This window comes from Scyliorhinus torazame, chromosome 1 (assembly GCF_047496885.1).
Source record: "Scyliorhinus torazame isolate Kashiwa2021f chromosome 1, sScyTor2.1, whole genome shotgun sequence".
NCBI lineage: Eukaryota > Metazoa > Chordata > Chondrichthyes > Carcharhiniformes > Scyliorhinidae > Scyliorhinus > Scyliorhinus torazame.
The window spans coordinates 413,752,576-413,780,342 of record NC_092707.1 but is presented as its reverse complement, the minus strand read 5'-3'; the positions used below and the strand labels follow the sequence as shown (position 1 = coordinate 413,780,342).

General features: G+C 49.1%; 1 protein-coding gene across 1 annotated transcript in view; it reads right to left on the bottom strand.

The window, feature by feature from the left end:
- The window catches only part of LOC140428531 (immunoglobulin kappa light chain-like), a 36,690-nt gene that overhangs the window by 5,265 nt on the left and 3,658 nt on the right, over nt 1–27,767 (bottom strand). Inside the window, exon 2 of the mRNA XM_072515101.1 lies at nt 133–479. The gene's annotated coding sequence lies outside the window, so the exon portion shown is untranslated. The remainder of the gene's footprint in view (nt 1–132; nt 480–27,767) is intronic.

Here is a 27,767-nt window from a genome sequence, read left to right as displayed (position 1 = left end):
CCCCCCTAACCCCGGTGCTGTGCTCCCCCCCCCCCCCCCCCTGCAACCTGATTCAAGTTCTGGGCGGTCAACTCAGTCTATGTGTAATAACATTATTTGGAATAAAAGTAATAAAGCATAGACATTACTCACTGGTTACATTCAGACGGGTTCCTTTCCCAAAGATTTTCCCCCAAATCCCACAGATATAGACAGCGGAGTCACCGGGCTTCACATCTCTGACTGTCAGAATGTAGCTGTTACCGGGAACATCTCTGGAAGGCTGAAACCGATCATACCTGTCGCCCGGGAAACTTCGCCATTTATATCATGACTCAAAATCCATTCCTTACTTTGTGAGCGGTACCAATGTAAAGTGTATTTATCCACAGTGTGCCCTAAATGCTTGCTCTGTAAGTCACACAGAAACGTCACTGTTTCACCCTCAGGCACTTTCACAACTTGAGGAGATTGGATAAGAACCGTCCCTGTCACATGACCTGTGAACAGAAAATAACTGAAGATCAGAACAAATAAGAAAATACAAAATAGAAGCTGAAACACAAGTTATTATAAAATCCCGTGTAGATCAGGAATTAATATTGTGCATTGTCATCAGTAACTTGTAGCCCAGTTGCTTTATCCACACCCTGAACTTCACTGTCTCACATCGCACTGTACTGACCAATAATGTCAGCCCAGCATTTTGTGCTCAAAGCCTCGCGTCTCAAGTGGGATTTGAACTGAGCCAAGATGGACACAGTGGGGAGGATTTGAGGGATAGAACGATGTGTTGGAGGTGGGTCAGATTGACCAAATGTGTGCTGGTGTTGTGAATGGCTGCCTGCAGGCCTTAGAGCCAGGAACAGAATGTATTCAGCCAGGAGCAGTGCAGTTTCCTCTGTTAAGCGTGGTCCAAGTTTAAATTATTGATATAAATGGTAAACAAGAGTCATCCCAGCACAGAACATTGTCGAGCTCCAATTCCCATCATGTCTCATTCATTTGTTTATTACCTTATCAAAGGAAATCTAAATATATAACATCTACAAGTTTACCTATGTCTACTCTCTTAGTTAGCTCTTCAAAGAATTCTGTTCAGTGGCATGGTAACACAGAGGTTAGCACTACTGCCTCACAGCACCAGGGACCCAGGTTCAATTTTGGCCTCGGGTGACTGTCTGTATGGAGTTTGCATCATCTCCCCGTGTCTGTTTGGTTTCCTCCGGGTGCTCCGGTTTCCTCCCACAGTATAAAGATATACAGGTTAGATAGATTGACCATGGAAAATTGCCCCTTAGTGTTCGGTTACGGGGATAGGGTGGGGGCCTGACCCTGTGTCATGTGCTCTTTCAGAGGGTCGGTGCAGGCTGGATGGGCTGAATGGCCTCCTTCTGCACTGTGGGGATTCTCTGAGTCTATGAATTGATTTGGTCAAGAATGACACGTCCATTTCAAGTCCTTGTTGACTATTCATTCTTCTGTTTGTTTTTTAGAGTCTAGATTATTTTAGTCGGAATTCCATTATGTTTCATACAACTTATGTGAAACCAACTTGTCTATAATTCCCAGGACATGTTATATTTCCTTTCTTAAGTGCAACATTTCTCTTAATTTTATTTTAATTGAGATTTCTAATCACATTGTTGGATGTCATTTCCTGTCTGACTTCACTCTCTTTCCTGGCTTCTTGTGGTTTCGCATCAAGGATCCTATCAGAAGCTGAGAAAGATAAAATCCAAAAGTCTATGAAAACTGATAAAATAATCATCTCCCATTGGGCACGCTGGGTAAACTGATCTCCTGACCCAACGATCGTCCAACAATCAAACTGGATCTCGAGAATTTCTGACCCCTTTGAGTTCCCAACGCCCCCTGCAGCCTGCGGCAACGTTACTGGATTCAGGAGCCTCAACGCAAGGGGCAGGGTTCTGACCCTCTGGTTCCAGAACATTCCAAGGTGGCTTTCTGAGATTGTCAACTCTGCTGAGGCACCGAGTGGGACCTCTTCACATCCCCCTCAACATCACCACAGGATTCCCATTGGGAAGCTCGGATCACTCACACTAATTAGATCAGGAAACATGCTCACAAAATTCCTGACTGAAGCATTGACACAGAAAAATGCCTGGAGTTGTGTCAGAGTCACTTCAGCCTTCAGCATCTGTACATTAAACATCCTCCTCAGTGTGCTGACCCCCTCAGCTATCCCTACACCTCCCATTCCCATTCACACAGACAGCAGTAAATAGGGGCACACAAGTTTGGGGGAAAGGCTTCAAGGGGGTGACTGTTCCTATGAGACGGATCAGGCTCCTCACGGACATGAAAGGGGTCTGAAGGATTTTGGGATGATAATTCAGGAGCAGTTTATGAATGGTGGATTTGAGGAAGAAATCCGCTGGCAAATTAATTCCCTCCATTTAACATTCTAGGATGGAAAATAATCCAATGAAAATCATCACGCAAATCAGGAGAAATGGGAATTAAAGAATTAACGAGGTTTTGTTAATTTTTGAATTAAATTTAGAGTACCCAAGGAGCAATTTGGAATGGACAATCCACCTACCCTGCAAATCTTTGAGTTGTGGGGGTGAAACCCACGCAGACACGGGGAGAATGAGCAAACTCCACACAGACAGTGACCCGGGGCCAGGTTTTAACCCAGGTCCTCAGCTCCCTAGGCAGCAGTGCTAACCACTGTGCCACCGTGCCGTCCAACGATGTTTTAAACATGAAGAGTGAGACAATTGTGTCTGTGGATTGCCGGCCGCTGGAGTTTCAGAGTGGGATCACTGAGCTGGGGGCTCAGTGTTGTCTCTGACGCTGTATTTTCCCATTGAACCATGAGAACCCCAAACTATCCCAACTCTTAAACAGGAAAATCTGACTAAAAATTCACATCACCCCCAATAACCAGAAAATCAACTCAAAAACATAACGATGTGCAAGCAGCCCCAGGTTACTTACCCACCGCCATACAGAGGGTGAGAGTCAGAACAGAGAGAGCTGGGCAAAACATTCCAAACAAAGTCCTTTTGCAAACACACAATTCTTGTTTCTTTCACACACTCTTCTATTCGATGTTGCTGTGAAAGATTGCGGGATGTCTCAACATTACTTCCTATTTTTACTTCTAGAGGTGTGACAGCACGGTAACATTGAGGTTATGACTGCTGCCTCACAGCGCCAGTCACCCGGGTTAGCAATGCTATCTCACAGTGCCAAGGACCCGGGTCAGCTGCTATCTCACAGTGCCAAGGACCCGGGTCAGGACTGCTGTCTCACAGTGCCATGGACCCGGGTCAGCACGGCTGTCTCACAGTGCCTGGGACCCGGGTCAGCACGGCTGTCTCACAGCGCCAGGGACACAAGTTCAATTCCAGTCTTGGGTGACTGTGTGGAATTTGTACATTCTCCCCGTGTCTGCGTGGGTTTCCTCCGGGTGCTCCGGTTTAATTCCACAGAGAAAAGATGCACAGGTTAGGTGGATTGGTCATGCTGAATTGTCCCTTAGTGTCCAAGGCTATGCAGTTTTGGTGGATTGGCCATGCTAAATTATCTCTCAGTGTCTAAAGATGTGCAGGTTAGGTGGATTGGCCATGCTAAATTGCCCGTACTATTCAAAAGCTTACATGGTGACATGGGGATAGATGTTGGGCGGCACGGTAGCACAGTGGTTAGCACTGTTGCTTCACAGCTCCAGGGTCCCACGTTCGATTCCCGGCTTGGGTCACTGACTGTGCGGAGTCTGCACGTTTTCCCAGTGTCTGCGTGGGTTTCCTCCAGGTGCTCCGGTTTCCTCCCACAAGCCGCGAAAACGTGTTGTTGGTGAATTGGACATTCTGAATTCTCCCTCTGTGTACCCGGACAGGTGCCGGAATGTGGCGACTAGTGTTAACGTAAACCTACTTGGGACAATAAAGATTATTAAAAAACAAAATTAAGTGTGGAGGAGTGGGCCTTGGCGGGGGGCTCGTTCACAGGGTCAGTATAGACTCAATGGGCCCAATGGCCTCCTCCTGCACTGTCGGGAATGTTTCTGTGATTCTCTGATTCATTCCCATGGGACAGATTGGGTCACTGAGGGACATTCAAGTGGTTTTGGGGATGATAATTCAGGAGCCCCAGCAGCAGACTTCAGCAAGGTTCACCCTGCGTCTCCACAGATACTCGGAGAGCTCGTCAGTACTGACCAGTGGAAATGGCTCCATTTTATTCTATGGACAATGGTCTCCATACCCTCACTCTGATGGTGTTTTTTAAAAATAAATTTCGAGAACCCAATTCATTTTTTCCAATAAAGGGGCAATTTTGTGTGGCCAATCCACCTACCCTGCACATCTTTGGGTTGTGGGGGTGAAACCCACGCAAACACAGGGAGAATGTGCAAACTCCAGAGCCGGGATCGAACCTGGGACCTCGGCAACGTGCTAACCACTGCGCCACCGTGCTGCCCTCCTGATTCCAGGGATGGCAGGACTGACGTATGAGGAGAGATTGATTAGTTTAGGATTGTTTTCGCTGGAGTTCAGACGAATGAGGGGGGATCTCATAGAGACTTATAAAATTCTATTCATCTAATTCTAGTCGCCGTAAATGCCATCTTATTGATCGAGATCGGAACTCCTCTGAACCTTGAATGAATATTTGAATGGAACCTCTGCCCCTCCCACCCTTTCCTCAGTCTCGTCTGATCCCTAATTGGCAAATATGTCTCCTGCAAGAAGACTACTTCTGCGCGGAGAGTCCGCAAATGAGTAAACACCCGAGACCTTTTAACCCGACCATTACCCCCTCACCTTCCCTTTCTGTGGTCCACCTTGAACTTGAACACAAGGAAGTGCGTGACAATGAGCTACCTGTGAACCACAGACCCGAGAATACAGGAAGAATGAATAGAATTGTACATTTGCAAAAGGACATTGTTTGGAATGTTTTGCCCAGCTCTCTCAGCTCTGACTCTCACCCTCTGTATGGCGGTGGGTAAGTAACCTGGGGCTGCTTGCACATCGTTATGTTTTTGAGTTGATTTTCAGGATATTGGGGGTGATGTGTATTTTTAGTCAGATTTTCCTGTTTAAGAGTTGGGATAGTTTGGGGTTCTCATGGTTCAATGGGAAAATACAGTGTCAGAGACAACACTGAGCCCCCAGTCCAGTGATCCCGCTCTGAAACACAAGCGGGCGGCAATCCACAGACACAATTGTCTCAGTCTTCATGTTCAAAACATCACATTGTCCCGGTTCAGTGACGAGGAACAGTTGTTGAAAAGAGTTATTGGAAGACTGATGCCACCTGTGGGATCACTCCCCACAGTGAGGTCAACACCATCAGGGTGAGGGACAGCACGGTATCACAGTGGGTTAGCACTGTTGCCTGACGGCGCCAAGGACCCGGGTTCGATCCCGACTCTGGGTCACTGTCCGTGTGGAGTTTGTACATTCTCCCTGTGTTTGTGTGGGTTTTAAAAGTTTATTTGAAAAAAACTCCCTGGAATCAGTCTGGTAAACCTTTACTGCTCACCCTCGAGAGCAAGAACATCCTTCCTCAGAAAAGGAGGCCAAAACTACACACAATATTTAATAAATGTTTCATTAAAGTTTTCCAATGAACGTTTTACATAACAAAAATAGAAATACAGATAGTAATAAACAATAACAAGAAACATATCCCAAAGTTCACAGTGAAACTACTGACACAACAGAATTTAAAAAAAACAGAACAAGGTGGGTTTTGTCTCCATGCCCAACTCACATTGTATCAACAGTACCCCCACCTGAACCCCCCGCCCCTCCCCCCCAGGATGCTGCTGCTGCTGACACTTACGGCTCCCCTCGAAAGTCAAGGAAAGGTTGCCACCGCCGGGAGAACCCCATCAAGGACCCTCTCAAGGTGAACTTTATTCGCTCCAGACTGAGGAACCCCGCCATATCGCTAACCCAGGTCTCCACACCCGGGGGATTCGAGTCCCTCCACATTAGCAAGATCCGTCACCGGGCTACCAGGGAGGCAAAGGCCAGTACCTCGGCCTCTTTCGCTTCCTGCACTCCCGGATCCTCCGAAACCCCAAATATCGCTACTGTTGGACTCGCCTTCACCCGAGTGTTCAAAATCCTGGACATCACCCTCGCAAACCCCTGCCAGAGTTCTTTAAGTGCCGGGCATGCCCAAAACATATGGGCATGGTTCGCCGGACTCCCTGCACATCTCGAGCAACTGTCCTCCACCCCAAAAAACTTACTCATTCTTCCCGCCGTTATATGCGCCCGATGCACCACCTTAAACTGGATTAATCCGAGCCTGGTACATGATGAGGAGGAGTTCACCCTGCTCAGCGCGCCGGCCCACAGACCCTCATCCAGCTCCTCACACAGCTCCTCCTCCCACTTGCCCTTCAAATCCTCCTCTGAGGCTTCCTCCACCTCCTGCAGCTCCTGATATATGTCCGACACCTTCCCCTCCCCTACCATTATGCCAGACACCACCCTGTCCTGGATCCTACGAGGGGGTAGCAGTGGAAATGTCCCCACCTATTTTCTAAGAAAGTCTTGAACCTGTAGGTACCTGAACGCATTCCCCGGGGGCAGGCCGAACTTCTCCTCCAGCACCTGCATGCTAGGGAAAGTCCCGTCAATAAACAGGTCTCCCATCCTCCTAATACCTGCCCTATACCAGCCTTGGTATCCCCCATCCAACCCACCCAGAGCAAATCTGTGGTTATTCCATATCGGGGTCCACACCGAGGCCCCCTCCTCTCCCCTGTGTCTCCTCCACTGCTCCCAGATCCTTATTGCTGCTGTCACCACCGGACTAGTGGTGTATCGCGCCGGTGAGAACGGCAGCGGAGCCGTAACAAGTGCCCCTAGACTGGTGCCTCTACACGACACCACCTCCAACCGCCCCCACGCCGCCCCCTCCTCCATCATCCATTTCCTGATCATGGCCACATTGGCCGCCCAGTAATAACTGCAGAAGTTCGGCAGAGCCTGTCTCGTCCCCCGGTGCAGACTGAAATATTCCGACCTTAGCCGGTTTGTGGACACACTCGCTGCAAGGGCCTGATACAGCAGCTTGACACACCCTATAAATCCCTCCCCAAATCCAAACCTGCCTAGTGCGTCCCACAGATACTCCCACTCCACCCTGTCAAAGGCCTTGTCCGCGTCCATCGCAGCCACCACCTCCACCCCCCCACCCCCCCAAGCCATCATGATAATATTCAGGAACCTCCTCACATTCGCGTTCAGCTGCCTGCCCTTAACAAACCCCGTCTGGTCCTCCCCAATCACTCACGGGACACAGTCCTCTATTCTCGTGGCCAGAATTTTTGCCAACAGCTTGGCATCCACGTTCAGGAGCGATCTCGGCCTGTAGGACCCACACTGAAGCGGATCCTTCTGCTTCTTCAGGATAAGCGAGATCAATGCCTGCGACATTGTCGGAGGGAGGATCCCTTTCTCCTTTGCCTCATTGAAGGTTCTCACGAGGAGCGGGCTCAACAGCTCCGAGAACTTCTTATAAACTTCGACGGGGAAGCCGCCCGGGCCCAGGGCCTTGCCCGTCTACCTGCCTGCCGGCCCCCTGACTACCTCCTCCTACCCAATCTGGGCCCCCAGTCCCTGCACTCGCTCTGCTTCCACCCTTGGGAACCTCAACCGGTCCATGATCCGCCTCATCCCTTCCCCCTCCCCGGGGGGTTGGGGGGGGGGGTTCCGACTTGTATAACCTTCCATAGAACTCCCTGAAGACTTCATTGACCCTCTCTGGGCTCAGCATCATGTTGCCTTCCCTATCCTGCACTCCTCCAATCTCTCTGGCCGCCTCCCTCCTGCGCAGCTAGTGCGCCAGCATCCTACTCGCCTTCTCCCCATACTCATAAACTGCCCCCTTCACTTTCCTCAGCTCCGCCTCCGCCTTCCCCGTGGACAGCAAGTCAAACTCCGCCTGTAATTTCCGGCGCTCGTTCAACAGCCCCCCTCTGGGGCCTCCGCGTACCTCCTATCTACCCTGAGTATCTCTCCCACCAGTCTCTCCCTCTCCGCCCTCTCCTTCTTCTCTCTGTGGGACCTAATGGAGATTAACTCTCCCCTACTGACCGCCTTCGGAGCCTCCCAAACCACTGCCACTGTCACCTCTCCTGTGTCATTCGTTCCCACATAATTCTCAATACTCCTCCTTATCCACCCGCACACCTCTTCGTCCGCCAGCAGCCCCACATCCAGTCGCCAGAGAGGGCGCTGACTCCGTTCCACCCCCAGTCGCAGGTCCACCCAGTGCGGGGCATGGTCCGAGACCGCAATGGCCGATCTTTCTACCCCCTCCACCCTCGGGATTAATGCCCTACTCAACACAAAGAAGTCTATTCGTGAATAGACTTTATGGACATGGGAGAAAAAGGAAAACTGCTTCATCCTTGGCCGTGTAAACCTCCAGGGGTCCACTCCCCCCATCTGGTCCATGAACTCCCACAAGGCCCTGGCCGCCGCCGGCCTCTTTCCCGTTCTGGATTTGGAACGATCCAAGCCCAGATCCAAGACCGTATTAAAGTCCCCTCCCATAATCAGTTGACTTATCTCCAAGTCCGGGATCCTACCCAGTACACGCGTCATAAAGTCCGCATTGACCCAGTTCGGGGCATATATATTCTCTAACACCACCCGAGCCCCCTGCAGCTTGCCACTCACCAATATATACCTGCCCCCCTTGTCCGCCACGATACTCCCCGTCTCAACCGCCACTCATTTACTGATCAAAATAGCCACTCCACTGGCCTTTGAGTCTAACCCCGAGTGAAACACCTGTCCAACCCATCCTTTCCTTAGCCTCGTCTGGTCAGCGAGCTTTAAGTGCGTCTCTTGCAACATGGCCACGTCTACCTTCAAGCCCTTCAAATACGAGAACACGCGGGACCGCATGACTGGCCCATTCAGGCCCCTCACGTTCCATGTGATCAGCCTGCTTGGGGGGGGGGGGGTGGTGGGGGGGTAACCATCCCCCCATCCCGCCGACTAGCCATCTCCCTTTTTCGGCCAACCGCGTGCCCCGGCCTCCCTCCTCCAGCTCTCCCCCCGGCCGACTCTCCATCCATACCCCTCACCTGGCTCCCCTTCAGTCAGCAAAGCAGCACCCCTCCCCCCCTTCCCCCCCCCCCCCAAACCTCCCCCCCTTCCCCCCCCCCCCCCAAACCCCCCCCCCCCCCGCCCCGGCCAAGCATCCGCTTAGCTCTGGTTTCCCCCCCATTTTGCTTCCGTGAGTCAGCTCACCCATGCTGACCCCGGCCGCTCCCGCCTCTATATATCCACCCTTAACTTGTTGCCCCCTTCGGGCCACCCTATCAGGGTAGAGGGGCAAGCGCCATCTGGGACCTCCCCGTGCCCCGGACAGCCCGTCCCGGGCGATTCCCACCCCCTAGCACCGAACACCTGTAAAACAAAACACCTGGAAAACAAGCAAAACAAACAACAAACCCCAACCAAACTAGGGCAGACGTGCCCATAAACTTATGCTTTACCCGCAGTCCTCCCCTCGGTCCCACCCCACCCGCACATTTCACCCCCATACAACAGTCCCTTAGTTCAGGTCCGGCTTCTCCTGCCTGATGAACGACCACGTCTCGTCTGGGGTATCAAAATAGTGTTGCCTGTCCTGGTATGTTACCCACAGTCTCGCCGGGTGCAGGAGCTCAAACCTCACCCCTTTGGCGTGAAGGACCGCCTTTGCCCGGTTAAACCCTGCACGCCTCCTCGCCAGCTCAGCTCCCAGGTCCTGGGAAATTCGGATCTCGCCACTCTCCCACTTCCTGCTCCGCTCTTTCTTCGCCCACCGCAGGACTCGCTCCCGGTCTGCCAAGCGCTGAAACCGTATCACCATCGCCCTCGGTGGCTCATTTACCGTCGGCTTTCCAGCGAGAACCCTGTGCGCCCCATCCAGCTCCAAGGGCCGTGGGAAGGCCCCCGCGCCCATCAGCGTCCCCAATATTGTGGCCACGTACGTGCTCGCGTCCTCCCCCTCCGCTCCTTAAGGAAGGCCCAGGATCCGCAGATTGTGGCACCGAGATCTGCACTCAAGGCCATCCAGCCTCTCCTGCCATCTCTTATGGAGCGCCTCGTGCGCCTCCACTTTCACCGCCAGGCCCAGAATCTCGTCCTCGTTCTCCGCCACCTTCCTCCTCACCTCCTTGATCTCCTTTTCCTGCGCCTTCTGGGTCACCACAATTCTCTCCATGGAGGCCAGCATCTCCCTTTTCAGCTCCATGAAGCAGTTTTTCAGGAGTTCCTGCTGTTGTCTGGCCCACTGGGCCCACACCTCCCGATATTCTCCGGCCGCCATTTTGTCCTGCCGGACCTTCTCGACCTTCTTCCCCGGGTTCGCGCATCTGCCGGCTCCGCACCTGGTCCTCTCCATGCACCAGCGGGGGGGGGGGGGGGCTCTCCCACGTCTGTTCCCATGCCGGACCCTCCTGTTAATTGCCGCCGCCGCTCCTTTTAGCGGCCCAAAACACCGATCCCGGCGGGAGCTGCCGTTCGTGTGACCTAGCAGGTCATGGCCGCTACTGGAAGTCTACACATAATATTTAGGTGTGGCCGCACCAAGGCCCTGTATAATTGCAAAAACACATTCCTGCTCCTGTACTCAACCTCTCGCAATGAAGGTCAACATGCCATTCGCCTCCTTTACCACCTGCTGTACCTGCATGCTTACCTTCAGCGAATGGTGCACAAGGACACCCAGGTCCCGCTGCACACTCTCCTCTCCCAATTTACAACCATTCAGGTAGTAATCTGCCTTCCTGTTTTTGCTTCCTCACACTTATCCAAATTATACTGCATCTGCCATTGATTTGCCCACTCGCCCAACCTGTCCGGATCATGCTGTAGGATCGCTGCATCCTCATCACAGTTCACCCTCCCACCCAACTTGGTGTCACCTACAAACATTGAGATGTTACATTTTGTTCCCTCATCCAAATCATCAATATCTCTTGTGAATAGCTGGGGTCCCAGTATCGATCCGTGTGGTACTCCACTAGTTACTGCCTGCCAATTTGAAAAGGACCCAATAATCCGTGCTCTTTGTTTCTGCTCTCCCAACCAGTTTTCTATCCACCTCAATACACTTCCCCAATTCCATGCACTTTAATATTGCACGATAATTTCTGATGCGGGACTTTGTCAAATGTCTTCTGAAAGTCCAAATATATCACATCGACAGGCCCCTTGTCAACTCTACTACATACATTTTCAAAGAATTCCATTTGATTTGTCAAGCATGATTTCCCCTTCATAAATCCCTGCTGACTCTGACTGATCCTGCCACAGCTTTCTAAATGTCCCGCTACAAAGTCCTTGATAATGGATTTGAGCATTTTCCCCACTGCCAATGTTAGGGTTACTGGTCTATAATTCCCTGCTTTCTCTCTGTCTCCCTTTTTGAATATTGGAGTGACATTAGCCACCCTCCAATCAGCAGGGACTGCTCCAGAGTTTATAGAATCCTGGAAGATGACCACCAATGCATCCACTATTTCCAGAGCCACTTCCTTCAGTATTCTGGGATGTAGATTATCAGACCCTGGGGATTTATCCGCCTTCAGTCCTATCAATTTCCCCAACACCATTTCTCTCCTAATATTGATCTCCCTCAGTTCTTCCCTCTCACTCAGCCTTTCAATCTCCAACATTTCTGGTATCTAATTTGTCCTCTTTTGTGAAGATAGAACCAAAGTATGTATTCCATTGCTCAGCCATTTCTTTGTCACCAATTATACAATCCCCCATTTCTGTCTGTAGGGGGCCGACATTTGTCTTTACCAATCTCTTTCTCTTTATGTATTATAGAAACTGTTATAGTCTGTCTTTATGTTCCCTGCAAGCTTACTTTCGGACTGTATTTTCCCCTTGTTAATCAATCACTTGATCCTTTTTTGTTGAATTCTTTACTGCTCCCAATCCTCAGACTTATTATTTTTCTTGGCCAATCTGTGTGCTTCTTCCTTGGATCGGATGCTATCCCTAATTTCCTTTGTAAGACAGAGATTGGTCCTCTTACCCAAGCGAGACAAGCGAGGCCAGCAGCGCGGGTTCAATTTCTGTACCAGTGACAAATCCCAAATTTCTTTACCCGTCATTCTGGCCTCAATAAAAGTCGAGATGGATTTGCAGGTACAGCATTAGTTATTTTATTTAGCTTGCAAGCTTGTTTCATTTCACAGAAGCATAGGACACATCTAGTCTCCTACATCCCGGAAAGCGAATGAACAAAGAGACAAAGGGATCTCTGCAAATCAATTCAAATGGTATCAAGTTTCACATACATGATTCCCATAGGTCAGGCTATACCCCTCCTGGCCTAGTCAGACATTCTGATTGGCTCACTTCCAATCCCTTCCTCTGGCCCATATTACCCAGCATCCTTTTCTCCTCCATTGGTGGACACACCTCTTCCTGCTTTGCCATGCGGTCTGAAATCCTTTTGTCTGTGAACTCACCAGAATGAGACTGGCCTATCTCTACATTACAGTAACTAATATCTCTAAAGTAACTATTTTATATCACATTCGTCATTCCCTCCTTTTATCATTCCATGATAACCAAACTATCCAATCCATAGCTACGGTCCCTCATCTAAAAAGATCTGTCACTGCATTTCCAATTCCTGGCGTAGCCCCCCTTCATCTGCTGCACCCTCATAGATTTTGACAGCTAAGATTTTAGGGGCGTTGATCTGTTCCAGTGTACCCCGCATTCTACCCATCACACATTTAAGGATGGCTGGGCCCACAAACATGCAGCCGATAGCCACCACTAAATACATGACCATATTTATCAACCAGCCCTTTCAACCTCCAAATCCCCAGTTACCCCAAGTGCCAGGATCCTGCATTCCATCCAGGTGATCCCGTATGTGATCCATTAATTTAGTGATGTTAGCGGTCAAGTCCTGAACTCCCATGATATACTTGCCCTGCACTATGGCGCATACCCCACCCTCACGGGCCAGAAGATAGTCAAGAGCATACCGGTTCTGCATTGCAAACAACCGTAGCTGAGACAATTCCTTGGTTATTGCCCCGAGGGCTCCCAAGGTTTCATTTCCCAAGATGGTAAGGCCACAAATAAAATAATTCCTATTGCTGACAGCCAAGGAACCCCCCACACCTCCCAGTGTCAAGACGCTCAGAGTCCCCCACCCGGCTGAGTGGCCCCGGTTGGGTGCGAGAACCTGAGCTTTTTTCCAGTTCTCGCAAAATTCAGCCGAGACTGCCCGGCGTGCTAACTGATTATGCAGCTTCCACGCCGCAGGGCAGGGGACTGTGGTAGGGACTAGAGTCCTTATAGCAATTTGGCGGGGAAATGGGGGTGACAAAACATTGGTCGCTGTGCCATTAAAGAAAAAGTAGTATCCTTGTTCCGTGTGCAGGCTAGCATCACAATCAGTATATCGGTTGCGTAAGGATCCCCCAGTAGCCCAGTTTATCCAGCTTCGAAACGCCCATTCGGGCCGCCTAGCAATGCGGAAAGCCCTAGTCCCAACAGCGATATGAGAGACATTCGCCCAGCCACAAAGGAGCTGGAGGCCGGCGTTCAATGGAACGCAAGTGGTGTTGTAACAAACGCATTGGCCAGACGCCTGGGTGATATGGCACCTCCTGTCCGTACAGGTGGGGAACAGACATGTTATATTCGTTTCCACCTCTTCCAGCAAACAGCCGTATCCTTCACTGCTGAAACAATTCTCGTACGACCGGGAATCCCTATTGGGAGTGAAGTGGCTAGGTATATACGCCCTCCACCGTTGCAACCTATCATACTGTGAATGGGAATTATCCCGAGGAAGGGGAAGGCAAATAGCCGGTGGTGCTGAACCCGGATCGTAAGGAAGAGTGACTTGCTCGGGCAGTGGCTCGGAATGCTGACAATGAACCACTGTTTGGGGAGTGCCCCAAAGCGGTGAAACAGAAAATAACCCAGACACTGCTGCAGGGTTCGGATAGCAGACAACCTGTCCGTGGCCATACAAGCGATGGTAAATCTGGTAGAAGAGATTCATACTACCCAGGTTTTCCTCAGTTTGGCCTTTAACTAACTTAAGTGTATCTCCCGGTAACCTACGTTCTAGCTGTACTTCCCTTCTCACACGCCCCGTCCTCTCTCTAGTCCCTCTCTCTTTCTCATAGCCTCTTCCTACGCTCTCCTGACGGCCTGATGTTACCTTTATTGCACCAATCTTAACACATCCAAAATCAAATTTACATGTTTTCCAAAAACAAGGCAATGTTTCTATAAAATATTCCCTTCCCATCGCCGGGACCGGTGCAATTGCTTCATGAGTCCTGCATTCTCCTTAACTTTGACGATCTTCCATGAGTCGATACCATGTCCTCGTATATGGGGGCAGCGAAGAACATCACCTTTGCATAGGTGATGTATCCTTGTAGATTGGTTGGGGTTACAAATATAGATAATATTCCCCTTTTCCATGTCTGTCGCCAATAACACTCCAAGCGAAGTGAGGCCAAATATCACACAGACGGTGCGTAGCCACCCCATCATGCTCCACACCTGGAAAATAGCACGGGGAATGATTTTCCGCATCAAGACTTTAACCACAGTAGCAGTTTTATTATCGATAGTCGGATACGCCTCGACCCATCTGCTGAACACATCCACAATGACCAAAACATATTTGACACCTTTCCAACTCAATGTAATCCATTTGCAGCGTCTCAAAGGGACCACTGGGCAACGGGGTTTGCCCCTTCCCACAAGGGATACCTTTTCCGGTGTTATATTGCTGACAAATCAAACACCGATTACTGATACTCTGGGCCAACCCCTGCATTTTAGCACATTCAATGACCCATTAAGCCAGTACATCAGACATACAAGTCTGATGTGCTGGCGTGGTCCATAAAGAGGAAACAGAATCATATGTACAACCTAACCGTTTCCACATTTGTTTATCACTCTCAGGAGCGTCCTCCTGTAACCTTATGACGTCTTGGATGGTTGGCATTGACTTGTCAGAAGCAGACATATTTATAGTAGATCATTTAGTCTGACTTAACATTTTAGGCACCATCACTTGCTGAATTTGCACGGCTGTCCGCGCTGCACAATCTGCTTGTTCATTACCAACGTCAACTGGGGTCTTACCATTTGTGTGGGCAGCGCATTTAATAACGGAAATCTGTGCGGGCATAAGAAGGGCCTGCAGTAAGTCATTAACTAAACCCCGGTGGGATATTTGACCACACATAATCATGTCAGGTTGTTCTGACGAAATGTCACTCAAATCGCCCCTTATTGTGGTAGTTTCCTGAATCAAGGCTAAACAGTCGTGGCCAGGTGTGTCTTCATGGACAGGGGGACCACTAAGAAAACAGGTTGGATTGATAGTGGTACAGTGGTTAAATGTCGGACGTGGATTGTTCAAAAGGTATACCTCATACCTATTCTGACGAGCTGCGGTAAGATGCTGAGTCTGCAGTTGCCTCAGTAGTGTGATGACCGAGTGGGAGCTATACACCGTAATATCCTGTTGGAGGGTGAGAGCATGTAACGGCTATGCGGTGGCATTGATTGAACGTAAATCCTGTACTATTCGGTACTGGTCTGGTTTGGCTGGTTTAGGCACAGCAAGTATGAGGGTGTTACATTCTGATTGGCAAGGGACCAAAATACCCTGTTGCAACAGCTCTTGAATTAATTTGTCTTTAGACGGAGCAGCTTGGGATTTCAGGGGGTATTGCCGAATGGAAGGTAGCTTTACATGATCCTTAATCGTTACCTTTATAGGTGTAACATTTGTCTTTCCCACTTGTGATGGGTATTTCGCCCAGACCTGTGGATTGACATATTCCAAAACATCATGTCCCCAGTGATGCTGCAGTCGAGTGTTAATTGTTTCAGGGACCTCAAAATATGTTATGGCAGTGCCGTCTGGCATGACTTCAAGTGCGTACTCTGTTGGATCTGAATGATCCACTGCCCTCCTTACCATTTGCCCCAGATCCCTGGCATGGTACTGGCCGTGGACCTGACATGTAATATGAGGGCTTACCGAAGCTGACTGTGGCCATAAATGTGGTGGTATTGTAACAAAATCGGCTGTACCTTCTTTTCCCGTGACTGTGGCTGTAACCTTGACTGGCCATTCGGTCCCAATTAATGGCCGGTATTTGTCCTCCAACTCCCTGTTTTGTCCAGTTCTGTCATAGGCCAGGGTAACGTGATGCAGTGAATGTTCAATGTCTAACGTCCACCACTGGGGGGTGATAGAAATATAGCACTGTTCGCTCATCCTCCATGATTTAACCGTTACCCCCTCGTCTCCGCACTCTAGCTGTAGCTGGAAGATACACAGTAAATCTCGGGCCAACAAGTTACAGTCCAATCCAGTAGTCACTGCAAACTGATGATCTGCAGACTTATTCTCGTAAATGACTGTCACAGGTTCAGAAATAGGATACTCACACACCTGTCCTTGGAACCCCGACAATTGCTGCGTGTGGTCGGATAGTGGTAGTCGAAGTTCTGATTGCACAGAAGACATGGCTGCTCCAGTGTCGATTACAAATGAGTGATGTTGATCTCCTATCTGCAGAGAGATAATAGGTTCCCTGTCCGATTGGAGAGTCCTTATGACTAAATTAACTAGTCAATCCTATGTTGGGAAAGGGTTTGCCTGGGAGAAGTCAGTGTATCTCGTCTGTCTTCCCCTTGGTGGGTACCCCCTCCTTTGGGTCGGATAATCTCCTTCTACTGCCTGTCTTTTAAAGGGGCATTCCTGTTGCCAGTGATCTGCATGGCCGCAATTAAAACATGCATTGCTCCCTCTATATCTGCCCCGTCCTCTTCTCCCAGTAGACCAATGGCCCCTCAGAGGGTCGGCGGTTGTAAAGCTGTTGATGCATACGGTGGGCCATAAAAAGGAGCTGAGGGTCCCTTTGGGTGGGTTTGGTTTCCTCCCTAATCGGCAACTGTCTCCAAATCTCACCAGGGGGCACTCTAGCTATTTCCTCTGGTTCTTCCAAGACTTCGACGTCCCTCCCTGTCACTAGAGGGAGTTCTTTCTCTTCAAAATCATCTGTTGCAGCTCCCTTTGTTCTCGAACCTTCCGGTTTCCCGTTGGTTTGGAGGGATTTAGGTGGTATGCTTAATTGTTTTTGGTTAGGATCAAGCCCTTCTCTCGCTGTCCAAGATCTGGTCCTAGAGCTAACTGGGCTTGCGGAACAGAGCTCCTCTTTCTCTACTGATCGTGAAGATGGTAAATCAGGACCCACACTATCACCCAAAAGGCCTTGAGTTACTGGCATAATTGGAATCTGGGGAGCAGTGACTGGATATCAATTATTATACTCTGGTGGTTCTGGAATTAGTGCAGACAATGCTACAGGTGCAGTCGGAACTTTTAGTGACTTTTCTAAATTATTGAATTTATCATTTTCTGTCAATTCAAGGCCAGCCATTGAACTACGTAGCTCACCTTTTGTTTGACCCGCGCCTTTCCTGTCTCTACTTGCGCGTTTTTGTTTTTTTTTTCTTGGCAAAACGATTGAAAAGGTTCTAACAGTGTTTTTTTTTTAAACATAAAAATGTTTGAAAATTCAAATTGAATTACTGCAACTTGCAAGCTTAGCTCTGATCTCAACTCAGAACTAAATCTACGATTTGCTTAACACAAACTTGTATAACATTTACAACTTAATTAATTCTTTATCTTAACAATTTTTCTTTTAACAAGTTTTTCTTACATTCACAAAAATGTTGGCAAAGTCAACTATCATCTCCAGATTTACACTTTTTAAAATGGTGTCAGTGATCTTCTTTAACTTTCTATTAATTCACAAATAAAATGAGATAAACATTATTTCAAGTAAGTAAAACTTAAGATTCTGGCAATTTCAATCAATTGCTTTCGAAAATAATAACTTTTATCAAAGAGGTGGAGAAACCCACTGGTTTCCTTTAATTAATTCAAAACGTAACTTTGCTGGAGTTCACTGACTCAAAGGAAAGGTATCCGATTACACGACAGGCTGCTGCTGTTATCTCAAGGCCTGAGTGAGAAGCACAGTCTGTCGTCTATAACTTTGGCTGCTGCTGTTAACCCTTTGAGAGACTTCTGCTTCAACCAATATGCAGCATTCCCCACAATCTCAACTAGTCCTCAGAACTGCGCCCTTCGCCACCACAATCCAATGGTACAATTTTAGCTTAATCAACTATATATTTAAAACACTCACACATGGAATTGAATCATCTTCAGATTTAAAAACAGTTATACTGGACTGAACCTTCACTACTGAAGTCCCATCAACCCTTAAACACATATACTCGACTGAACCTCCACTACTGAAGTCTCATCAGCCCTTAAACACATATACTGGACAGAACCTCCACTACTGAAGTCCCATCAGCCATAAAAACACTTTTACTTGGAATTGAATCATCATTTTAGATGTCCCATTAACCCAAAAACATAACCCAAGCCGAATCAACAATATGAAATCCCATCAATTAAATTTCTAATCCCTAGACTGACCTTTGATTTCGTCGAGACGATCTTTCCGTACCAACCGCGAGTGACCAGACTAATCAGACGATAAGAAGAGGGGAAAAAGCAATGCGCGGTGATTTTCCAGCTATACATTGTGGGCCCCTTCTTCCCACTCTTCCTGTTCATAATCAGTCTAATTCTGATTTCGCAGTTGGTCAGAACCGTCTTGAGAAATCCCGGGTTTTCGGCACCAATTGACAAATCCTAAATTTCTTTACCCGTCAGTCTGGCCTCAATAAAAGTCGAGATGGATTTGAAGGTACAGCATTAGTTATTTTATTTAGCTTGCAAGATTGTTCCATTTCACAGAAGCATAGGACACATCTAGTCTCCTACATCCCGGAAAGCGAATGAACAAAGAGACAAAGGGATCTCTGCAAATCAATTCAAATGGTATCAAGTTTCACATACACGATTCCCATAGGTCAGCCTATACCCCTCCTGGCCGAGTCAGACATTCTGATTGGCTCACTTCCAATCCCTTCCTCTGGCCCCTATTACCCAGCATCCTTTTCTCCTCCTATGGTGGACACACCTCTTCCTGCTTTGCCATGCGGTCTGAAATCCTTTGTCTGTGAACTCACCAGAATGAGACTGGCATATCTCTACATTACAGTAACTAATATCTCTAAAGTAACTATTTTATATCACATTCGTCACCAGCTGAGGTTATACATTCAGGCCTCGCCTTCTCAACCTTGCCCCTCGCCTGAGGTGTGGTGATCCTCAGGTTAAATGGGCTGACAATTGGCAAATAACATTTGCGCTACACAAGTGCCAGGCAATGACCGTCTCCTACAAGAGAGGATCTAACCATCGGTCCTGGACATTCAATGGCATTACTATCGCTGAATCCCCCACAGTCAACATCCTGGGGGTTACCATTCATCAGAATCTGAACTGGACTAGCCATATTGATATTGTGGCTACCAGGACAGGTCAATGGCTAGGAATCCTATGGTGAGTAACTCACCTCCTGACCCCCAAAGCCTGCCACAACCTACAAGGCATAAGTTAGGAGTGTAATGGAATACTCTCCACTTGCCTGGATGAGTGCAGCTCCAACAGCACTCAGGACAAAGCAGCCCGCTTGATTGCTCCTCCTTCCACAGATATTCAAACCCTCCAGCACTGACAAACAGTGGCAGCCGTGTGTACCATCAACAAAATGCACTGCAGTACCTCACCAAGGTTCCTTAGACAACACTTTCCAAAACCACAAGCACTACCATCTAGAAGGACAAGAGCAGCATATACCTGGGAACACCACCAGCTGGAGGTTCCCCTCCAAGTCACTCACCACCCCGACTGGGAAATATATCGCCGTTCCTTCACTGGCACTGGGGCAACATCCTGGAATTCCCTCCCTAGCAGCACAGTGGGTGCACCTACACGCCAGGGACTGCAGCGATTCAAGATGGCAACTCACCCCCACCTTCTGAAGGGTAACTAGGGATGGGCAATAAATGCCGGCCTAACCAGCGATGCCCCGTAAATAAATATAAAAACATCGAAATCCCCAACCCCAAAGTTGTGAGTGAAGTGCAGCTCGCCAGGTGAGGCCCTCCCTCTGGTGTCCAGTGTTGAATGGGACCGGTTGAATTATCTGTCGGTGGAGCACCGTGAACATGATTTCAGAGAGCTGGGTGTTTGATCAGCATATCTGAGACGCAAAGGGGTAAACGTGGTGCCAAACATTCACCCGGCATCGACCCCGGCACCCGGCATCGACCGCGGCACCACAAAGTCCCCTTCCTAACATTCAGGAGCCAAAATTGGGAGAGGGAATTGACAGACTAGTCAAACAGCAGCCTGACACGGTGATACTGACAGACCCCAGACACTGTCACCATCCTTCAATATGACCTGTCTCACCGACAGGTCACACCCAGCAGAGGTGGTGGTGCCGTGGTATACAGTCGGGATTTAGGTGTCCGGGAATCCTCAGTGTTTGTCCCAGAGGAACTGTATGAACATTCTCTGGATTTCTGTGACGGAGTCAGTGGGAGGGCCCAATGTGACCAGCCGGTACCACAACATGGAGGCAATCAGCTGGTTTATGACCAGAACTCGGCCCCTGTAAGACAGCACTCGGAGCAGTCCTGTCCACTCTCTCAGGCGAGCGGTGGCCTTGGCCTCCAGCTCCTGCCCGTTAGCCGGCCAGGATTCCTCAGCCGGACAAAGATGGACGCCCAAGTAGAGGAGGCTGGTCCTGCTCCAGGTGAAAGGCCTGATCTCCTCTGGGAGGGATGTCCATCCGCCACGGACTGACCCGGAGTCGGGAGCACTCGGCCCAGTGGATCCAGGGAGGAGACGCAGCTTCCGCTGCAGGTCAGCAGGGTTCATGAACATGAGGACATGTCATCAGCGGAGGCCAGAAGAACCACTCCAATGCCCAGCTGGCACAGAACCAATCACGACCACCTCCTCCGCAGGAGGCGCTGAACATGGGTTCAACAACAGGAAGACTCCTTCAATCACCACCAGAGACAATGATTGGGTTCAACAATCATTGACAAATTACTTGCTGCTTATTTTCTCCTGACTCCGAGTTTCCGGAAGTGCTGTGTGCTTTGAGACAGAAAGTCTCGTAGCAGGTAGCCTTATCCATGCTGGTTGTTCAGGGAGCATTTTCCATATCTCCTTTGGTATCCAGAGTTATGCGTGTGCTGTCTGTGGTTCCTGGAGGAGGCCCTCACAGAGATGTACTCCTCTGGAATCAGATCCACATTCCAGTTCTATTAAAAGGTCATTTAGATCCGAAACGTGTTTCCCTCTCCAAATACACTGCCAGACTTGCTGAGGTTATCCAGCATCCTTCACTTCCTTTCTAAAGTGTGGTGCCCAGAGCTAGACGCAAACCTCCATTGAGACTGGACCCGTCATTTATAAAGGTTCACTAGACCATCCTTGATTTTAGTCGACATCACAATATACATGAACGATCTGGAAGAAGGAACTGAAGGCACTGTTGCTAAGTCTGCAGATGATACAAAGATATGTCGAGGGACAGGTCGTATTGAGGAAGCAGGGGGGCTGCTGATGGACTTGGACAGGCTGGGAGAGTGGGCAAAGAAGTGGCAGCTGGAAAACAATCTGGAAAAGAGGTTATGCATTTTGGTAGGAAGAATGGAGGCATAGACTATTTTGAAATAGGGAGATGCTTCGGAAATCAGAAGCACAAAGGGACTGGGGAGTCCTTGTTCACAATTCTCTTCAGGTCAATGTGCATCTTCAGTTGACAGTTAAGAAGGCAAATGAAATGTTAGCGTTCATGTCAAGAGGCCTAGAATACAAGCCCAGGGGTGTTCTTCTGAGGCTATCTCAGGCTCTGGTCAGACCCCATTTGGAGTATTGTGAGCAGTTTTGGGCCCCGTATCTAAGGAAGGATGTGCTGGCCTTGGAAAGGGACCAGCGGAGGTTCACAAGACTGTTCCCTGGAATGAAGAGCTTGTCATATGAAGAATGGTTGAGGACTCTCGGACTACACTCAGAGTTTAGAAGGATGAGGGAGGATCTCATTGAAACGTACAAGATACTGCGGGGCCTGGATAGAGTGGACTTGGAGAGGATGGTTCCACTCGAGGAGTTTCCACGTGGAGAGGAGTTTCAAAATAGCGACAGCGATTGCTTATTCAGTCAAAGAGAGATAATGGCTTCCCAGCCAGGGATTTTCCTGCCCGGCTTGGGCATGCTCCAAAGCATACTTCCCAATCTCATTTCATTTTCATTTCATTTCATTTTCATTTCATTCATTTCATTTCAAGCATACTTCCCCATGGTGAGAAATAGAACATCGGGACTGAGTTTCGGGTGAGTTCAGGTTGATGAAGGGTGGAAGATGTGAGGCTGGCTTGGAGAGCATTAGGGGCGTTCTATTTGAAAGTGAGCAATGACGAGGGTTTCAGATGGATGGGGGTTGTTGGGGGATTCGGGGGAGGCAGCCAAAGTATGTCCTCAGTTTACAACATCACATTTTCCTTTGCACCACAATTGGGACAATCTGTAAATAAAAAGAGGATCTCTGTCAAGCCTATTTGTCCTTGTATTTCTCTTCAGGAGGCAGTGGTGTAGTGGTATTGTCACTGGACTAGTAAACCAGACACCCAGAGTAATACTGTGGAGACACAGGTTCAAATCCCACCAGATGGAGAAATTTGAATTGAAGGAAATAAATCTGGAATTAAAAATCGAAAGATGTCCATGAAACCATTGTCTTCCTTAAATGTTTCAACGCAGACTTCAGTGGAGAGGTGACAAGGCCAGCAGCATTGTGCACCCTGCTATTGGACAGTCAAATGTGCAGAGGCCACAACTCCACAAATAAAAGCGCGCATTGAGACATGTTCAATCCGAGGAGGTCACAAGGATGATTGATGCAGGTAGGGCAGTGGATGTTGTCTATATGGACTTCAGTAAGGCCTTTGACAAGGTCCCTCATGGCAGACTAGTACAAAAGGTGAAGTCACACGGGTCAGAGGTGAGCTGGTAAGATGGGTACAGAACTGGTTGGGTCATGGAAGGCAGAGAGTAGCAATGGAAGGCTGCTTTTCTGATTGGAGGGCTGTGACGAGTGGTGTTTCGCAGGGATCAGTGCTGGGAACTTTGCTGTTCGTAGCATATATAAATGATTTAGAGGAAAATGTAACTGGTCTGAGTAGTAAGTTTGCAGACGACACAAAGTTTGGTGGAATTGCGGATAGCGATGAGGACTTTCAGAGGATACAGCAGGATTTAAGTCGTTTGGAGACTTGGGCGGAGAGATGACAGGTGGAGTTTAATCAGGGCAAATGTGAGGCCTGTTCCTGTGCTGTACTTTTCTTTGTTCTTTGTTCTTTGTTCAAAAATAAACTCCTGTGGTATTGTTTAAAGTTCAACTTCCCCTTTTACAGCTTCCTCAGTGACATTTCCATCAAGAAGGGGTTTGTGTCCTTTCCATATACGGCCAGCACTGAAAACTGAGTCAGCAACAAACTCGGATGTATTTCTTATCAAAGTTGCTATTCTGGAAGGAAGGTACCTGAATAAAGAGCCAAAAAAAGAACAGTTACATTTCTGTAGCACCTTTCACATCAGCTGGACTTGTCCCAGTACATCACAGCAGCTGTCTGCCGAGTAAAGTAGGAAATTCAGCAGCTCATTTTCACCCAACGGTATCACAATGGCAGGTTTTACATTGTCATAGAATTGCTACAGTGCACAAGGAGACCATTCGGCCCATCGAGTCTGCACTTAGCCGCTGACTGATCACTCTACCTCGGCCCACTCCCCGCCCTATCCCGTTTTGGGTGAATTGGTTCCACAGCCTGAAGTTTACACAGTGCCTGTGGACCTGGACTTGAGTGGGAGTCACTGGATTCAATAAAAGAGACATTGAAGGGTGATTGGTGCCAATCTGTTTGCCCTCTTGTTCCTGATTTGTGAATTGTATATCAGAGCGCAGTCCCTCTTTCTCTTGTTATTCCTTCCTCTTTCTGTGACTGGTATTCGAGTTACGTGAACCGTAGTGAGAGTCAGTTACATCTCAAACTTCAGCAGTATCAGATTATACTCGGTGTGAAAGATCAGGAATTTCACCTTTGAAAAACCAGCTTGTTTGAAATGTTTGACTGGATTCTCTCAGCGCTGACTCTGGCCCTCGGTCTCACAATCAGTAAGTAAACACCCAGGGTTGACTTTGTTTGGTGTGGTTATGTTTTGGAATTCGATTTGCTAGTTATTGCTGGGCGACGTGTATTTTGGGTCAGATATTCCTGTTTTGGAAGGTGATAGTTTGGGATTCCTCGCGGTTCGATGGAAAAGTCGGAGATAAGACTGAGTCCCCAGCCCAGTTATCGGTGTGTGTCAGACTGCTGGACTTTGTCACGATATGCAGACATGCACATAATGAGATACAGACAGGCAGCTAATGAACACAGAGAACAGGACATAACCAATCAGCAGCCAGAACACTTGGGGGTGGTTTCCCACTATAAAAAGCACGAGGCACTCACACTCCACCTCTTTCAACTGGGGACATCTACAGAGTGAGTCAGGTGTATATATCACATAACACCTACAGCACATGGCTAAGAGCCAGTCTGGTTCAGTCAGACAGAGTAATCACACTAGGTTAGCAGAGAGTCGAACTCATAGAGAACTGAGCTAACTGTGTGACAGGTTCAATAAATCAAATTGAACTAACTTCAAGGTCTGGAGTATATTTCAGTTATAGCTGCACCAGTTGCAGCCCGTGTTACCTCAGTGTGCTTAACACGACATGGTACCAGAAGACTGCTATTCCTAGGTTGTTTACCTCAATCTGTTCCGTGACGACCAGCAAATGTATCCCGGCACCATGGAGAAGATCCAGGTTCCTCAACAGCTGCGGACCTCCAGCAATCTCAGTGCCAATTGACGGACTTTCAAGCCAAGTTTCTGCTGTACATCGAAGCCTCAGACCTCGAGGGTGCGCCTGATACAAGAAAGATCGCGCTTCTCCTCTCAACTGCGGGGGATCAAGCCATCCAACTCTTTAACTTGTTTAACTTCACCGAAGGCCAGTACAAGACAAAGTTTCAGACCATCCTGGACAAGTTTGATAGTCATTGTGAAGTGGACTCCAATGAAATATTCGAGCGCTAGAGATTCAAACAACGCCTACAAGGTAAAGATGAATCTTTCATCTCCTTCTTAACTAATCTCCGTCTACTAGCGCTGTCCTGCAACTTTGGTGATATTGCCGACTCCATGATCAGAGACCAAATCGTGTTTGGAGTTCACTCTGATCCTCTGAGAGAGCAGCTCTTGAAAATCAAGCATTTGACCCTGTCGGTCGCGATTGAGACATATACAGTGCATGAGCATGCCAAAAATCGGTATTCCCAATACAAATCGGCTGAAAATGAGAAACTTGCCTCCCACGAGGCAGAGAGTGTACAGGTCATCGCCCGGATGCAGCACCTCAGCATTGAAGACAGCGGCCATCTCGCGCGCTTTTCCTGGAGCCCCACGCATGCGTGATGCGAACGGGTTAACGAAGCGGCCGACACCCACACTGCGCAGGTGCTGATGTCTGCCGACCGCACTGCGCATGTGCGACGACGGACGGAGCGTAACAACGTCATGACGTGCCCGAACTGCAGCACCGCCCACTTAAAGAAACACTGCCCTGCAAGAAGCAGGTGCTGTTTAAATTGCGGAGAGCCTGGACACTATGCAGCCTTGTGCAGGTCTGCACCACCAGTCAAGGGCCAGCACTCCCAATTCCAACGCAGGCGCGTTCGGAGTGTCCAACAAGGTTTACAGGATTCTGATCCTGGCAGTCCAACGGATCCAGAGGACGATTGCCTGGAGTTCCCCTGCCATGTGGGCATCATTACCACACGTGAACATGCCTGACCGACATCATCACGGTGCCTGCCCATCCTCACTGCGGATTCTGCGGACCAATGGCGAGCGGTGATGCAAGTAAATCAATGCTCTATCCAGTTACAGCTGGACACAGGTGCTTCTGCCAATCTCCTTTCACAGGCAGATTTCAACCGCATCAAGAAGCCACCCAAGCTCCTTCCAGCAGTCTGCCAGCTCCTGGACTAGAACGGCAATGCCATCACAGCACTGGGATCCTGCCAGCTGCTCGTCTCCAACAGGAGCATTCGCGCAAGGTTAAGGTTTGAAATCATCAAGCCAGACATGGCCTCCCTGCCCGACGCTTGTGCATGCAAGCAGCTAAACCTTGGCAGCGGGTCTACACAATGCCCTCCCCCAACGTGGATCTTCAAGCCGGCATTGACGACATCCTCGCTCAGTATCCGGGTGTGTTTGACGGGATGGGCATTCTGCCACATCGGTACAAGATCCTGCTACGGCCTGATGCCACGCCTGTGGCCCACGCACCACGCCGGGTCCCGGCTCCACTGAAGGAGCGTCTGAAGGCTCAGCTAAAGGATCTTCAGGACCAGGGCGGCATCTCCAAAGTTACAGAACCGACTGACTGAGTCAGCTCGATGATATGTGTAAAAAAGCCTTCGGGGGAGCTGCGCATCTGCATTGATCCCAAGGACCTCAATCAGAATATAATGCGGGAACACTACCCCATCCCGGAGCGGGAGGACACTGACAAGTGAGATGCACACGCCCAGTTTTTCACAAAGTTAGATGCGTCACATGGATTCTGGCAAATCCAGCTGGCTGAGTCCAGCAGAAGATGTCATAATATACACCAGTATATCATGGTGCAGACACACACTGATGGACACACAGTGGGACCAATCAACACACACAACACCGCAGCCAATCACCAGTGAGAGCACACGCACTGTAAAGACAGGGGGCATCAGAGTTCCCGCTCATTCGAGTTGCAGCTAGCTATGAGGACAGAGCTCACAGCCTGCAACACAGACATTCACCATGTGCTGAGTGCATTGACTGGTTAGAACAAGGCAAAGGTTTTTAGTTCAAGCTAGTATCTTATTAACCCACAGTCTAAGTATGTTTAAACAGTTCATGATTCAATAAAATAGTGTTGCACTATTTCAAGTGTTGGTGACCTGTATGTGATCCAGAACACCCAACACATCATGATACCAGGGGTGGTGGGATACTAGCACTTCTTAGACCAACCTGCAGCCAGCATTCCATCATCCTGCAACATGTACAACATCAGCCCGCCGCCGGCGCTCCGCATCGCCGGCAACCTTGGGGCCAACTGGAAGATTTTCAAACAGTGCTTCCAGCTCTTCCTCGAAGCCACGGACAGGGAGGGCGCCTCGGACACCAGAAAGACTGCTCTTCTCCTCTCCACGGCCGGGGACTATGCCACCCACATTTTCAACTCTTTCACCTTTGCAGATGATGAAGATAAGATGAAGTTCAAGACGGTCCTCCTCAAGTTTGACACTCACTGCAGCGTAGAGGTGAATGAAAGTTTTGAATGCTACGTGTTCCAGTAGCATTTGTAGGATAAGGATGAACCTTTCCAATCTTTTCTCACGCACCTCCGCATCCTTACGCAATCTTGCAGCTACGACTGGGAGGGCATTGTGTAGACCCGCTGCACAAGGTTTAGCTGCTTGCATGCACATGCGTCGGGCAGGGAGGCCATGTCTGGCTTGATGATTTCAAACCTTAGGGCCCACGTCCGACTCCATGATATGCGACCTGATCGTTTTCGGTGTTCAGTCGGACCCCCTATGTCAGCAGCTCCTCAAAGTAAAGCAAATCACCCTAGCGACCGCCCTCGA